General features: G+C 39.8%; 1 protein-coding gene across 1 annotated transcript in view; it reads right to left on the bottom strand.

Annotated features, from left to right (window-relative positions):
- The window catches only part of srpk1b (SRSF protein kinase 1b), a 55,127-nt gene that overhangs the window by 39,330 nt on the left and 2,009 nt on the right, over positions 1–13,788 (bottom strand). The gene's annotated exons all lie outside the window — the stretch shown is intronic.

The raw sequence follows: 13,788 nt of genomic DNA, 5'->3' as shown, positions 1-13,788 counted from the left end.
AATTTTCGATCAATCATCGAATTTTATTTTGCTTGATATGCCCATTCTTATAATTTGGTGTTTTAAATGCCTGTTTGAGATCTCTGTGAAGTTTTAATTGTTGTGCAGCTTTCAGAGCAGTCACGTCCGTAACATTGTTTCTTCCTCATAAATGCGAACACGAAAAATAAAATAAAATGAATAGGCTATTATGTTCTGTGGAGAGCCGATCCCTCTTCATCCGGTGGGTATATTAGCCTACTTTTGGTTTGCGCAGTGTAATTCATAGAATTAGCCTACTAAAACATATTTTTCGTGGATCTGAGTGTCGCGATTTCGCTTTCATTTCGCATAGGCCTACAGCCTACACAGCCCTTATAATCATAGATGACGCCACGGGTTTTTATTTAAAAGAAAGAGCGTAGCCTACGTTTGTAGCCTATGTAGGCCTATTTATTCACAATAAAATATAATTAATATCATTTTATTGCATTTGTATAAGTTGTTTGAAGAGTGTAAAAAAAAAAAATCGGTCGGTCTTAACGCAAGTTTACAATCGGCAAGTCGGTCGGACTAAAAGGAAAAAAAAAATTAATTGGGTCGGACCTAAATTGACTGGGTCGGTCGGGTTACGGCAAACAAGAATATTTTTAAGGATGGCCTGATACACTACTCCGTTTGAGGTACATTATGAGATGTTGCAACTGTAATTCCTCACCATCAGCATTAACAAGTGCATGTTCATCAACAAACCAATTATTTTACTTGTACTAATTTATTTACAGAGTATTTTTGTAATATATTGCGGTGAACACGTGGAAACTGTATATATGTATCTATATGCAATGTATACATTAGCCGAGCTCTTGCGTGAATGACTGATGTAACATAAACGAGGATAAAACAAATCTTGCTCCATGATTAATCTTTCCTCAAAGTAGTGAGAACGACAATCTGCATTAATAGACACAGTTATAGGTAATAGTGGTCCACAACTGATTAGCAGAAGTATTTAAGACAGTGATAACGTGAGTTAGCCAGCTAGCAGGAGACCTACACAATATAAAACTCAAAACTAAGTATTTTGAACACCATCTTTCAAGAGCAAGCGGTTTGTGAATCCTGCATTGAACTCTGAGATTTGAGAAGCAGTCGTCAGTGAAATAAAGGGAACACAGCAAAAGTTTAGGATTATACTGCTGTGGTATTGTGGTAAAGATGAATTTTAACCACTGATTCTTCACATGCTCGTCCTTGGGCAGTGAATTATATTACATTATAGAGCACAGCGTCTTCTCGACATGATGCTGTCCAGTATCCACAGGAATCAGCTGCCGGTTTGAGGTTCAAGTTTTCCCTGGTATCTGCAAGTGGGCGGGCAATATGCTAATGTTTCGTCTTGACGTCACAACGCAACGGCTTATGACTCGTTTGAAAAACAATTCATTTCATTGACTCAGAGTTGACTCTTACTTTTGAAAAACAATAACTTTATATACGGTGCACTTTCAGATTTAAAACTTTGCAGGATGGTTTCATTCACTTGGAGCTGTTACACAGTACATGAAAGGTCATTTTCAAAAATCCATAATTGGGGCCCTTTAACATTATCTTTGGGTAAATACATGAGATAAATAATCTCTTATAATGCAGTATAACACTTTATACTACAATGCAAAACTGCATACTGTCTGTACTGCATCTATGCCACTCTGCAGTGTGCTAAAGTAACCAAGCATTTATTTTTTCAGTCAAGCTTTATTAGACAATGAGAGGGTGTCATTAAAACTGATGAATTAGCTTGCGGTCTGAGAGTTGCAGTTAAACTGATCATCATTGGGCATGCTAGATTAAACCTGCTGTGTTATGCAATCTGTACTAACCAGAGAGAGAGAGAGAGAGAGAGAGAGAGAGAGAGAGAGAGAGAGAGAGAGAGAGAGAGAGAGGTTATCATAGGACATGATGACAGCACATCAGTCTCTGCTGATTCAGTGAGTGTGTGTGTTTTACATTAGCGCATGCATTTCATAACTCTAACACTGATTCCTAACCAGCTGCAACAGTGACACTACACACAGATGGACACTTGGTTTCCATTTCTATGGTTTTGTGCCAGATAACCCAACCCCAACTGGAAACTCTGCTCCTTGTGCATATTTCCCATGCAAAAGTTACAGACATGATACTAAGTTGTAACAGAAGTAGAACAAAAAAATCGATAGGGCGATATATCATTGTCCTTCTCCATGTGATACGAGAATCAATACGCTGGCGCCAAGTATCGATATTTTAATTAATAAAATAAGGCGCTCTAAATAGATTTCCCTGTTTGCAGCATCGCTACTTCATCGCTCCTCGAGCAACACATGAATGAGGGAAACATGAACATAAGTTAACTAGCCTAATAAAAATAGGTTTTTAATGGGATGGCGGATAGGCAGTGTGAGTAAAATAATAGATGCCCCAGCCACGTTTAAATTCAAAGTCTGGACACTTTGAATCGGCTTTTATACCATTGATGGGACAAACATGTTGTAAATAGACATCTTTGGCACTCTTCACAGAGCACTTACACAGATACACACGAGAGTGTTTGAAAGCAGGCTTCTATCAGCGGATCCAGTAAGCACTTTTTATTTTACTATATGTCTTTACAAAAATATTTTTTTTCTACTTAAAAACTATCATTTCGTTATTTTACTAACCCAACTAATTACTCATCTGGGCTTTCCAATAGGTTGCACGTAAGGGGGGAAAAGTAGCATGATTCTTTCTGCCAGTCGGGCTGCAGCAGAGAGGCTGTATACAGCTTTGCAAGAATCGCTGATGGGCCCACAGAAGAATTCTGTGAAATGAACACACGGCCCCTTAAGTTAAGGGAAAGGTCGTGGGTGGGCTTTCATTTCCATGACACGCGGGACAACAATGGAACGGTTGGGTTTAGGAAAAGAAGAACAGGACGGTTGGGTTTAGTAAAAGAACGGGATGGTTGGGTTTAGGAAAAGAACAATGGGACGGTTGGGTTTAGAAAAAGAAGAACGGGACAGTTGGGTTAAGGAAAAGAACAATGGGACGGTTGGGTTTAGTAAAAGAGGAAGAAGACGGTTGGGTTTAGGAAAAGAAGAACGGGACGGTTGGGTTTAGTAAAAGAAGAACGGGATGGTTGGGTTTAGGAAAAGAGGAAGAGGACGGTTGGGTTTAGGAAAAGAGGAAGAGGACGGTTGGGTTTAGGAAAAGAAGAACGGGACGGTTGGGTTTAGGAAAAGAAGAACGGGACAATTGGGTTTAGGAAAAGAACAATGGGACGGTTGGGTTTAGGAAAAGAAGAACGGGACAATTGGGTTTAGGAAAAGAACAATGGGACGGTTGGGTTTAGGAAAAGAAGAAAGGGACAGTTGGGTTTAGGAAAAGAAGAACGGGACGGTTGGGTTTAGGAAAAGAAGAACGGGGTTTAGGAAAAGAAGAACAGGACGGTTGGGTTTAGGAAAAGAAGAACAGGGTTTAGGAAAAGAAGAACAGGACGGTTGGGTTTAGGAAAAGAACAATGGGACGGTTGGGTTTAGTAAAAGAAGAACGGGATGGTTGGGTTTAGGAAAAGAGGAAGAGTACAGTTGGGTTTAGGAAAAGAACAATGGGACGGTTGGGTTTAGGAAAAGAACAATGGGACGGTTGGGTTTAGGAAAAGAAGAAAGGGACAGTTGGGTTTAGGAAAAGAAGAACAGGACGGTTGGGTTTAGGAAAAGAAGAACGGGGTTTAGGAAAAGAAGAACAGGATGGTTGGGTTTAGGAAAAGAAGAACGGGATGGTTGGGTTTAGGAAAAGAGGAAGAGTACGGTTGGGTTTAGGAAAAGAACAATGGGACGGTTGGGTTTAGGAAAAGAAGAACGGGACAGTTGGGTTTAGGAAAAGAAGAACGGGGTTTAGGAAAAGAAGAACAGGATGGTTGGGTTTAGGAAAAGAAGAACGGGGTTTAGGAAAAGAAGAAGAGGACGGTTGGGTTTAGGAAAAGAAGAACGGGACAGTTGGGTTTAGGAAAAGAAGAATGGGACGGTTGGGTTTAGTAAAAGAAGAACGGGATGGTTGGGTTTAGGAAAAGAAGAAGAGGACGGTTGGGTTTAGGAAAAGAACAATGGGACGGTTGGGTTTAGGAAAAGAAGAACGGGACAGTTGGGTTTAGGAAAAGAACAATGGGACGGTTGGGTTTAGGAAAAGAAGAAGAGGACGGTTGGGTTTAGGAAAAGAACAATGGGACGGTTGGGTTTAGGAAAAGAACAATGGGACGGTTGGGTTTAGGAAAAGAAGAAGAGGACGGTTGGGTTTAGGAAAAGAACAATGGGACAGTTGGGTTTAGGAAAAGAAGAACGGGACGGTTGGGTTTAGGAAAAGAAGAACAGGATGGTTGGGTTTAGGAAAAGAAGAGCGGGGTTTAGGAAAAGAAGAAGAGGACGGTTGGGTCTAGGAAAAGAAGAATGGGACGGTTGGGTTTAGTAAAAGAAGAAAGGGATGGTTGGGTTTAGGAAAAGAAGAAGAGGACGGTTGGGTTTAGGAAAAGAAGAACGGGACAGTTGGGTTTAGGAAAAGAAGAATGGGACAGTTGGGTTTAGGAAAAGAAGAATGGGACGGTTGGGTTTAGTAAAAGAAGAACGTGACGGTTGGGTTTAGGAAAATAAGAACGGGACGGTTGGGTTTAGGAAAATAAGAACGGGACAGTTGGGTTAAGGAAAAGAAGAACGGGACAGTTGGGTTTAGGAAAAGAAGAACGGGACAGTTGGGTTTAGGAAAAGAAGAACGGGAAGGTTGGGTTTAGGAAAAGAAGAACGGGACAGTTGGGTTTAGGAAAATAAGAACGGGACGGTTGGGTTTAGGAAAAGAAGAACGGGACAGTTGAGTTTAGGAAAAGAAGAATGGGACGGTTGGGTTTAGTAAAAGAAGAACGGGACGGTTGGGTTTAGAAAAAGAAGAACGGGACGGTTGGGTTTAGAAAAAGAAGAACGGGACGGTTGGGTTTAGAAAAAGAAGAACGGGACGGTTGGGTTTAGAAAAAGAAGAACGGGACAGTTGGGTTAAGGAAAAGAACAATGGGACGGTTGGGTTTAGGAAAAGAAGAACGGGACAGTTGGGTTAAGGAAAAGAACAATGGGACGGTTGGGTTTAGGAAAAGAAGAACGGGACAGTTGGGTTTAGGAAAAGAAGAACGGGACGGTTGGGTTTAGAAAAAGAAGAACGGGACGGTTGGGTTTAGGAAAAGAAGAACGGGACGGTTGGGTTTAGGAAAAGAACAACGGGAAGGTTGGGTTTAGGAAAAGAAGAACGGGACAGTTGGGTTTAGTAAAAGAACAACGGGACGGTTGGATTTAGAAAAAAAAAAAAAAAAACTGGACAGTTGGGTTTAGGAAACTTGACACGCGGGACACAATCCCCGGTCTCCTGGGTGAAAGTCCTGTGGGGGGCGTGGCATCACGATCGTGATGTCGGCACAACCCTAAACTCCACCAGTTCCTTAGCTGACTGAAAACTAGCTAGACTGCAAATTGAGCATGAAAGAAGCGAACGTTTTACAATAAAAATGTTACAGTGACAATAATATGTTAATTTGTGTTAGGAGTGCACATCAATCACGCTGAATCCAACTGTTTTTTACCCTTTCACATAAAGAGAGATCACATACCTATTCAGTTGCATCTGCTTCTATTTATTTGTGATCACAATAATGCACAAATCAAACTCCATTACGGCTTTTAAGTCCAAAGGCTTACACATTTAGAAAAATATTGATAAAATATCGATAAAATATCATACATTTATATCACATTTCTTTAGAAACAGTGAGTATTTATACATTTTCTGAGCAAGTTTGAGTGATCTCTCCTGTCAAGTCACCTTTATTTATATAAATAGTGCTTTTTACAATACAGATTGTTTCAAAGCAGCTTTACAGTGATAACAGGAAAGTAATGCAACAAAGTTTGTTTCTGCTGTACAGCAGATCTAGAAGAAAATAGCATCATAGTTCAGTGATTAAAAGTTATAAATTTAGTTCATTTGTGCACAGCCGCTGTGGAGAAAACCGTGATGTCACCGTCCAGCTCAGTTCAGTTCTCATTTAATGGTGTCAATGCAGTCAGATCAATAATATTGTTGAATATTAAGTGTCTCACTATACTGTTATCCTTTCAGCCAGAGCAACAGAGGAAGCTCACGAGAAGAAAACAGGAGTTATGAGTTATACAAGTTTTTTTATGACATGCGGATGCATTAGTCTGGTATCACCAAAGGCACAGGGAGGGAAGAGTCAGATAAAACATGAAACCAAATAAACACACCATTTTAATCATATATGATTTGTCTATGTTCTTTAAGCAGTATCTGGTATTTTCCATAAACATATACAGTATGTATTTATTATCGCAATGGTTAGCATAAGTAGCCTTTAGCTTCGCATATAAATATATTTCTTCCTCATACGATGATCAGAATCCCCTTTGGATTGCAAGAAATCTGGATTGCCAGACAGTGAGTTTTGAGCTGAAAATTGTTTAAAATGTTTTAATGGTTGAACTTAGCTGGTAGCCTGATATAATAACATGGGAAATGAGCAGCAGTGTTGACCGTCTCCTGACTCAGGTAAACTTCGCCTCTGTTTATGACCACTTTTCAAACCCCAGTTGGCTCGCTTAACCTCTTAAATCCGAAGTGGGGGGCGTTACTAAGTTATCATGTTATTAGCAACCACTTGCTTAACCAACACAAAATAGGTGTCGTTTTAAAGCTTAGAAGCTTGGCTTTACAGTGAATATAGGGAACATGACCATCACTTAGGGTTTTTCACACCTGAAAGTCTGCACCAAGGTCCGAACCAAGTTCATGTTTTGATTCATTTATACATTCGGTAAGTTTTGGTTTGGTTTCACATTGCAATTATGCGAGCGCACTAAAGAACTTTACATGACGTACTTGCTTCCTGTCGTCATCATCTAAATGGGCTGCATCTTGACATTGATTGGTTTGTAAACGGACGTACGTCTGACGTCAGCGTGTTGTCAATTCGGCGGGTAACTTTGACAAGAATGAATGAACAGATGCATATTGCTGTCACTATACTTCATTATTATGGCATTACTCCCTGCAACGCCAACTATACTCGAGGCTAGTTCAAATTCACCAAATGAACGTCCTCACTGTGTGAACAGTTTATCGTCGCTGGCAGGATGCAGGAAAAATGTGTGTGTGTGTGTGAATCAGCTGGAAGAAACGCTGTGGGCAGGACTGACAGATCTGCACATAAATATTCTTCTTCAGTTGTTTAGGCTACGTGGGTACCACCGGAACTTCCTGTAAATGGTCTGAAAGTCCGAACCATACAGAAAATGCTTTCACACTAGAAATGAACCAAATGTTGTTCAGTTTAATCCGGACCGAGACTACCTCTTTTCGTCTGACTAAATTTCGTCTGTTTGGTAGGTATGAAAGGGCCCCTAAAGTCCCCGTGAACCGGAAGTTGCAATCGACTTTTTTGTATAATGCATGTATAACAGTATCAATATATTGGACCCATGCATTATCTTAAAGTGACAACAGCCTAATATTCCTGCTGCAGTGTTTTTACTGTTAATCAAACGACAAGACAGCTCTTGACTGAGTAACTATTGTAACTTTAATAAGGATTCATCTATATTTTAATTATAAAGTAAAGACAATGCAGTGTTATTTTACATTTGATTAGTCCTACTTTATTAAATTACTGTTAATTACTGAAAAGCACTTTATTTTATTTGTATCTTTGTTCTTTTTCGTGTGTTTAGGCCATTGCATTTAGTTTGATTATTTATTCTTATTTTAATACAGACTTTACTTGTCTTTAATAATGATAAAAATTTATTTTATATTTTTTTCATTTACATTCCATGTAAAAAGTCTGCTGAGTAAAAAAAACAAAAACAAAAAAACACCTAGCTAATGGCAACTCGAGCGTCAATCTGTCCGTAGAGGGTCGGTAAATTATGACATTTTGATGAATTTTAATCTTTGAACTATCCCTTCAAGTCTATGACCGGGTCCAATCCTGTTACTGGAGCGTCACCAACCTGAAGAGTGTAGCTCCAAACCTAATTAGACACACATGAACCAGTTAATCAAGAACTTCAGGATCAACTGAATGTTCCAGGAAGGTCTAATGGACCAACCTGAAGCTGAACTCTGCAGGAAAGTGGCCCTCCAAGTAGGGCTGCACAATATATCGAAATTATCGAAATATCGCAAAATGCACATCGCAACGGCTTGCAATAACTGGGGTCATGCACAAAAGACAAAGAGAAAATCACTCACTGCTCTTGGCTGAATAACTTTTGTAGCTTTAATAAGAATCACTATATATTTAATTCATACAGTGAAAACTAATCAGTGTTTTATTTTTACATTTGATTATTCAGTTTCTGTTGTTAAATAACCCTAATGTAGGATAACCCTGAACCCCGTGGTTTACACTGATGTTAAAACCACACTTCTTATGCTACAGTAAAACACTGCTGTTCACTTTCAGAAGTTGAAGAGATGTTTTCTTGTCACAAAAAGAATGTGAAACATGTATGTAGGTTATATAATTTTAAATATATTTTAAACATAATTTAAGTTTATTTTACACACTTTAAGCATTATCGTATATCGCATATCGAATATCGCATTATTTAATGAGTTATCGCATTTTTCTTGAATATCGTGCAGCCCTACCTCCAAGAGCACAACACTGGTTTTTCTAAGATGTTCTGGTCCTCCCTTCAGTTTTCACTTGTTTACTGTTGGTTGCATAGAAAAATGCTGGCACACCTCTGCTCAACAAGCTGCACGACTTAAGGTTTGATTCATGTTGTACAGGTGTGCCAATTTATACACCTTGGTTTAACACTTAAGATTAGCGGTTCCTTCAAATCCCTGACCCTAAGCAATAGTAATAGTAATAAGAAAGGCCCACTAAGTACCCTGGCATCTTCAAATACAGATTTGACAATCTCAAGACTTTACAGAGTTGATCGGTCAAGTAACTCAGAACAGGAACCGCCCCTGCTAAAGAGGCCAGTGCAGCATCTGCATGGCACACAGCTCCCCAAAACAGTGACCTGATTTGGTTTCAAGCAGTCCTCGCTGAGAGCCACATTATCTGTCATCCGCAGTCTTCCAGACCACAGTGCTGCAGTTGTGGAGGATACAGCTTACATAATGAGCATCCACACTGCTAGGCAAATCCCAGTGCAGTTGACTGCAGATAGAACTGTGATACCAGCCCTTTAAGTTCTCCAGCACTGCACCACAACTTGCGCACAGTGCCAGACAGGGTGTACACACCTGGAGAGACAACTTCAAGGGAACACAAGGGTGCATAATACAAGGGTTGAATCCCACTTTGGCAGGATGCATGACAGAAAGAGGTGGTCAGCGAAGTTGCATGCACGAATCACACCAGCAAAGAGGATCAAACACCCATATTAGTCCTGCAAACCCGCCCCGCTTCCTCGGCGCAAACATGCCACAAAAGACTAATCTAACCCGTACCTTGCCAGAGCACATCAGCTGTCTGATTAAAAATGAATCCAACATCAATAAGTCAGCAGTGCCACCTCAGCTTACACTCTTTGCTGTCCACACACACACACACACAGATGCACTCACTTGCACCTCAGACCGCTGGCTAGTTTCACCACAGCTGTGTTGAGCGAAAAGATCCAATCCAGGAGCCACATGGCAGAGGAGGACAGCGCGGGGCAGGACGGTATTGTGTGAGCCAGAGTTGAACCACAGATGTGACTTTCTCTCTCCCAGAGTGTGCCTGCCTGCTCTCCGCTCACTGGCCGCCTCAACACTACCAATCCGACTGGAAAACAAGGCAGCACAGGAGGGAGGGCAAGAGAAACAGGAGCAGAGGAGGAGGGTGATAAGTGAGTGAAAACTCACTCTCGCCTAACACGGTGTGGCATAAACGCAGCGCAGGAGGAGAGGGGACGGCGATGGCAGATATTGTAGAGGCTCATGAAGAAAAGTCATATACCCCGCCTCTCTCCCGCAGAAGGGCCGGGCCGAAGGTTCTGTCCATCTGACATGTCATATTTCAAGGACACAAGCAGACCCCAGAGGGCATGTTCCCTTCTGCTCGTGCTTCACCTGAGCAGTCAGTAGATGAAAGTGTGTGTGTGTGTGTGTGTGTGTGTGTGTGTGTGTGTGTGTGTGTGTGTGTGTGTGTGTGTGTGTGTGTGTGTGTGTGTGTGTGTGTGAGAGAGAATAAGAGAATAAAACGCATCAGGCTTGATGGCTGTCACAAAGCACTGTTATGTAACAGCTCTCTTCAGGGCAGGCAAGCTGTCGTCCAGTATTTAAAAGAGGAACACACTTATACACACACACACACACACTGTATTTCTTCAGTTTACATGATCATCATCTGGCCCCAGAATTTTAGGATGTATTTTTGCTATTGATCTCCATTTGGTTCTCTGATTCTTAAGCGTTTAATTATCATTATTTTACGAGACAGACAGAAAGAGGTGAAGGAAAAACGGGCATGAGAAGAGAGAATCGGATCAACATATGTGGCGGCCAGACTCAAACCTGGTCACCCATATGAGCACCAACTGGAGCATCGGATGTAGCCACAAGAAGACCGTGGCTGTTTGATTGGATTGTTTAACATATTAAACTCAAGACATGTAAGACTGACTTTAAAATGAAATTCTTAGAATGTTAACAACAACATGAAAGTGTTAAAGGAATAGTTCACGCAAAACAACACTGGTCCCCATTGATTTTCACTTTAAAGAACGTTAAGCACGTTCAGAGTGCAAGCTACAACTGTCATCGACACAAATCGCCAAAAACATAACAGACTAATTCTTTTTAGTGATGCACATATTTTTTTTTTACCGAAACCAAAATGAAAGGTTTAATTTAACTGGAGCTGTACAATCGTTTTTACGATGCATTGCAATGCTGATGTGAATAATATTGCATTGATGCATAAAAGATTTTTTTTTTTTTTTTTTTTTACATTTAATGAAATAGGTCTATCATACATATTAATGTACTGTTTTATTGTAAAAAAGTAGGCTACTCTCAGGGCTCGAAATTAACTTTTTTACTTGGTAGCACTGGTGCTCTCAACTTCAAAAAGTGAGGAGCACCAGCAAAAAATAATGAGCACCACAACAACAAATTAAACATTAACAGATTTCATTTATTTAAAAACAACACCAACAATCACTGGGGCTTTACACGTCCTGTGGCCAGGATTTGAAATTTGGTCTTCTGGCTCTATATCATCTCACCTTGATGATATTGGCACATGATTTAATCGCAACTCCGTTATTTTTTATCGATGTTAAAGAGTTACCGATTTGTTATACACCGATTCAGACGTCTCGTGAATTCAGTGTTGGTCAGATCAGTTGTTTTAACCATTCATTAAAGTGAATCAGTTTAAAGGAGTCATTAGTTTGCGAATCGGACGTGTCATTAGTGGACGTGTAGCCTACGGCACACGTTGTGTGATTATCCCGGCAGTTTAGGACATCGCTAGGGCTGTAATCAACCAAAGAAACTCTAGGTCGACTAAAGTCCTGAAATTTTCGACTAAAAATGACGTTAGAAAAAAAACGTTAAATTAATTAGCTGCGCACTGTGCGCAGTACTTGGTAGCCTTGTTGTCCTGCAGCGTTGCATCACGTGCATCAGCGCGCAATATCATAGCCTATGATTTCCGAAACTAGTACTATGTTGTCAACTAGTGATTTCATCATCACAAGAAGTTTTGAGGAATATGCAACATAATTTAGACAATTGTTTTTGTCATATGTATTATAATGACTGACAGACACTATCATTTCATTGCAGCTCGCACAGAGCGAGGCTGAACATAGGAGCTCAGCTTCGCGGCTGAGACACGAATAGACTATTAACTTAAAGCTTTTACTCTTAAACACAAAAGGCACGTCCACTATAATAAAAAAAAGAATGTTTATTAAACAAACCAGATCAAGTAATATTCAGCAAACCTTCTAGTAGCCTACTTTCTTCAATCTGTCTGTCTCTCTTCTCCAGTGGGTTGGGCTAATCCAAAAGAAGTGAAAACAAGGGGGGTGTTCTGAAGACAGACTGTTACCTGTGTAACAGGGGTGCTCTGAAAACACCCCCATTAGCAATTAGTGCTTTCCAGCTGATGAAATGAACGCGGCAAAAAATCGACCAATCAGAATTTTGGTCGAGCAAGAACGTATCGACCAAATAATCGACTGGGAGATTACAGCCCTGGACATCGCACAAGATTTGTGTCAACACAGAAAACATTTCATCACTGGATAGTTTTTTTCGATTATTGAAATTGTGGTTTATGTCAGCTGAATGTGCGGAACGCTTTTCAGAGAAGATAAGGCAACTTTTTTTTTTTTTTCTCACAATTCACACTCCGCGGACCTGAAAACAGGTCGCACCACAACCATTATTTGCACTCGCACAAATGCTCCCAAATATATTTTCAGGTCACACAGATTAAATTTCAGGAGCATATGCGACCAAAATAGTCGCAATTTCGAGCCTTGTCTTATTATATATAAATATAAAGTTGTGTATGTCCTTCGGAAGCAAACCACTTTTTTTTGCGCTTTTGGTATGCATGAATGAGAAAATAAAGTGCTTGATGGTAAAATGAGTTATTAAGCGCAATAAGCCGCGAAAAAGATCTCAATGCGTTACTCACGCTGACTCGCGCGCACAGAAAAACTGTTTTCTCAGACAGCATCCGATCCCGAATTCACTTCTCTTTAGCGGCATACACAAGTTATTTAAAAATATGTCTTGGCGAGACATATTGTCTTTACGTATTCGCGTAAACATAGTCGGCTTTGTCTTTAGTGAATGTGAAAAAGGGAGAACATAGGAATTTCGGTTGTATTAGACACACTAGTTTTAGGAGAGAGTGATTTGTTTATCTGGTTAGTCAGCATAGTTTAGTTATGGCATTTTAATACTGAAGACTTTTCTACATTTTGTTTTGATAGTTAATTTAGCTGATATAAGCTGTGTTTTGCTTTATTAATTATTTTCTTTGGCACCTCTCGTGCTCGCCTTCCCACTTTGTTATCGTATTGTTATTTGGTCCCTTTGTAAATATTAATTTCTTTTCACCTTTTTGCATGGAGTTTCATCTAATATCCTTTTCTTTTATTGCCCTACCCTCATTTTAAGATACACACACTCTTCTGTTAATGTTATGCTCCCATTTACACCAAGACAAATATCCAATAACATCTAAGGAACGTAACAATTAATTCATTTCTGTATTCTTACTGCTCATTTGCTCTACTGTTTGTTATTTGCATCTCCTGCAACAAAGATAAAATAAAAAAAAACTATATTGTAAGTATTATTATAGTAACTATTAATAATAAAAGAATTGGAGCAAAAGATGCACTGAGAATCATTTTATAATCCGTCACACCACGGTAAAGAATGTCAACTATATCAAACTACATTTAATGCTTTGCAAAAAAAAAAAAAAAACAGCATAAACTAAAAGATAGATTTTTTGGATTTAAGAATCTCTAACTTAAAATAAATAAATGATGCTTTTCATTCATCAAAAACAAAAAAGGCCTGTTAGCTGTTGTGTTAGTTCACCCAAAAATGAAAATTAGCCCATGATTTACTCACCCTCAAGCCATTCTAGGTGTAAATGACACTCTTCTTCCAGACGAATACATCGGAGCTCTTCCAAGCTTTATAATGGCATTGATCGGCCATCAAAGTGCATCCATCCATGATAAAAGTAAA

This window comes from Scardinius erythrophthalmus (genome assembly GCF_964197995.2).
Source record: "Scardinius erythrophthalmus genome assembly, chromosome: 25".
Lineage (NCBI taxonomy): Eukaryota > Metazoa > Chordata > Actinopteri > Cypriniformes > Leuciscidae > Scardinius > Scardinius erythrophthalmus.
This window is presented reverse-complemented; position numbering and strand designations above follow the sequence as displayed.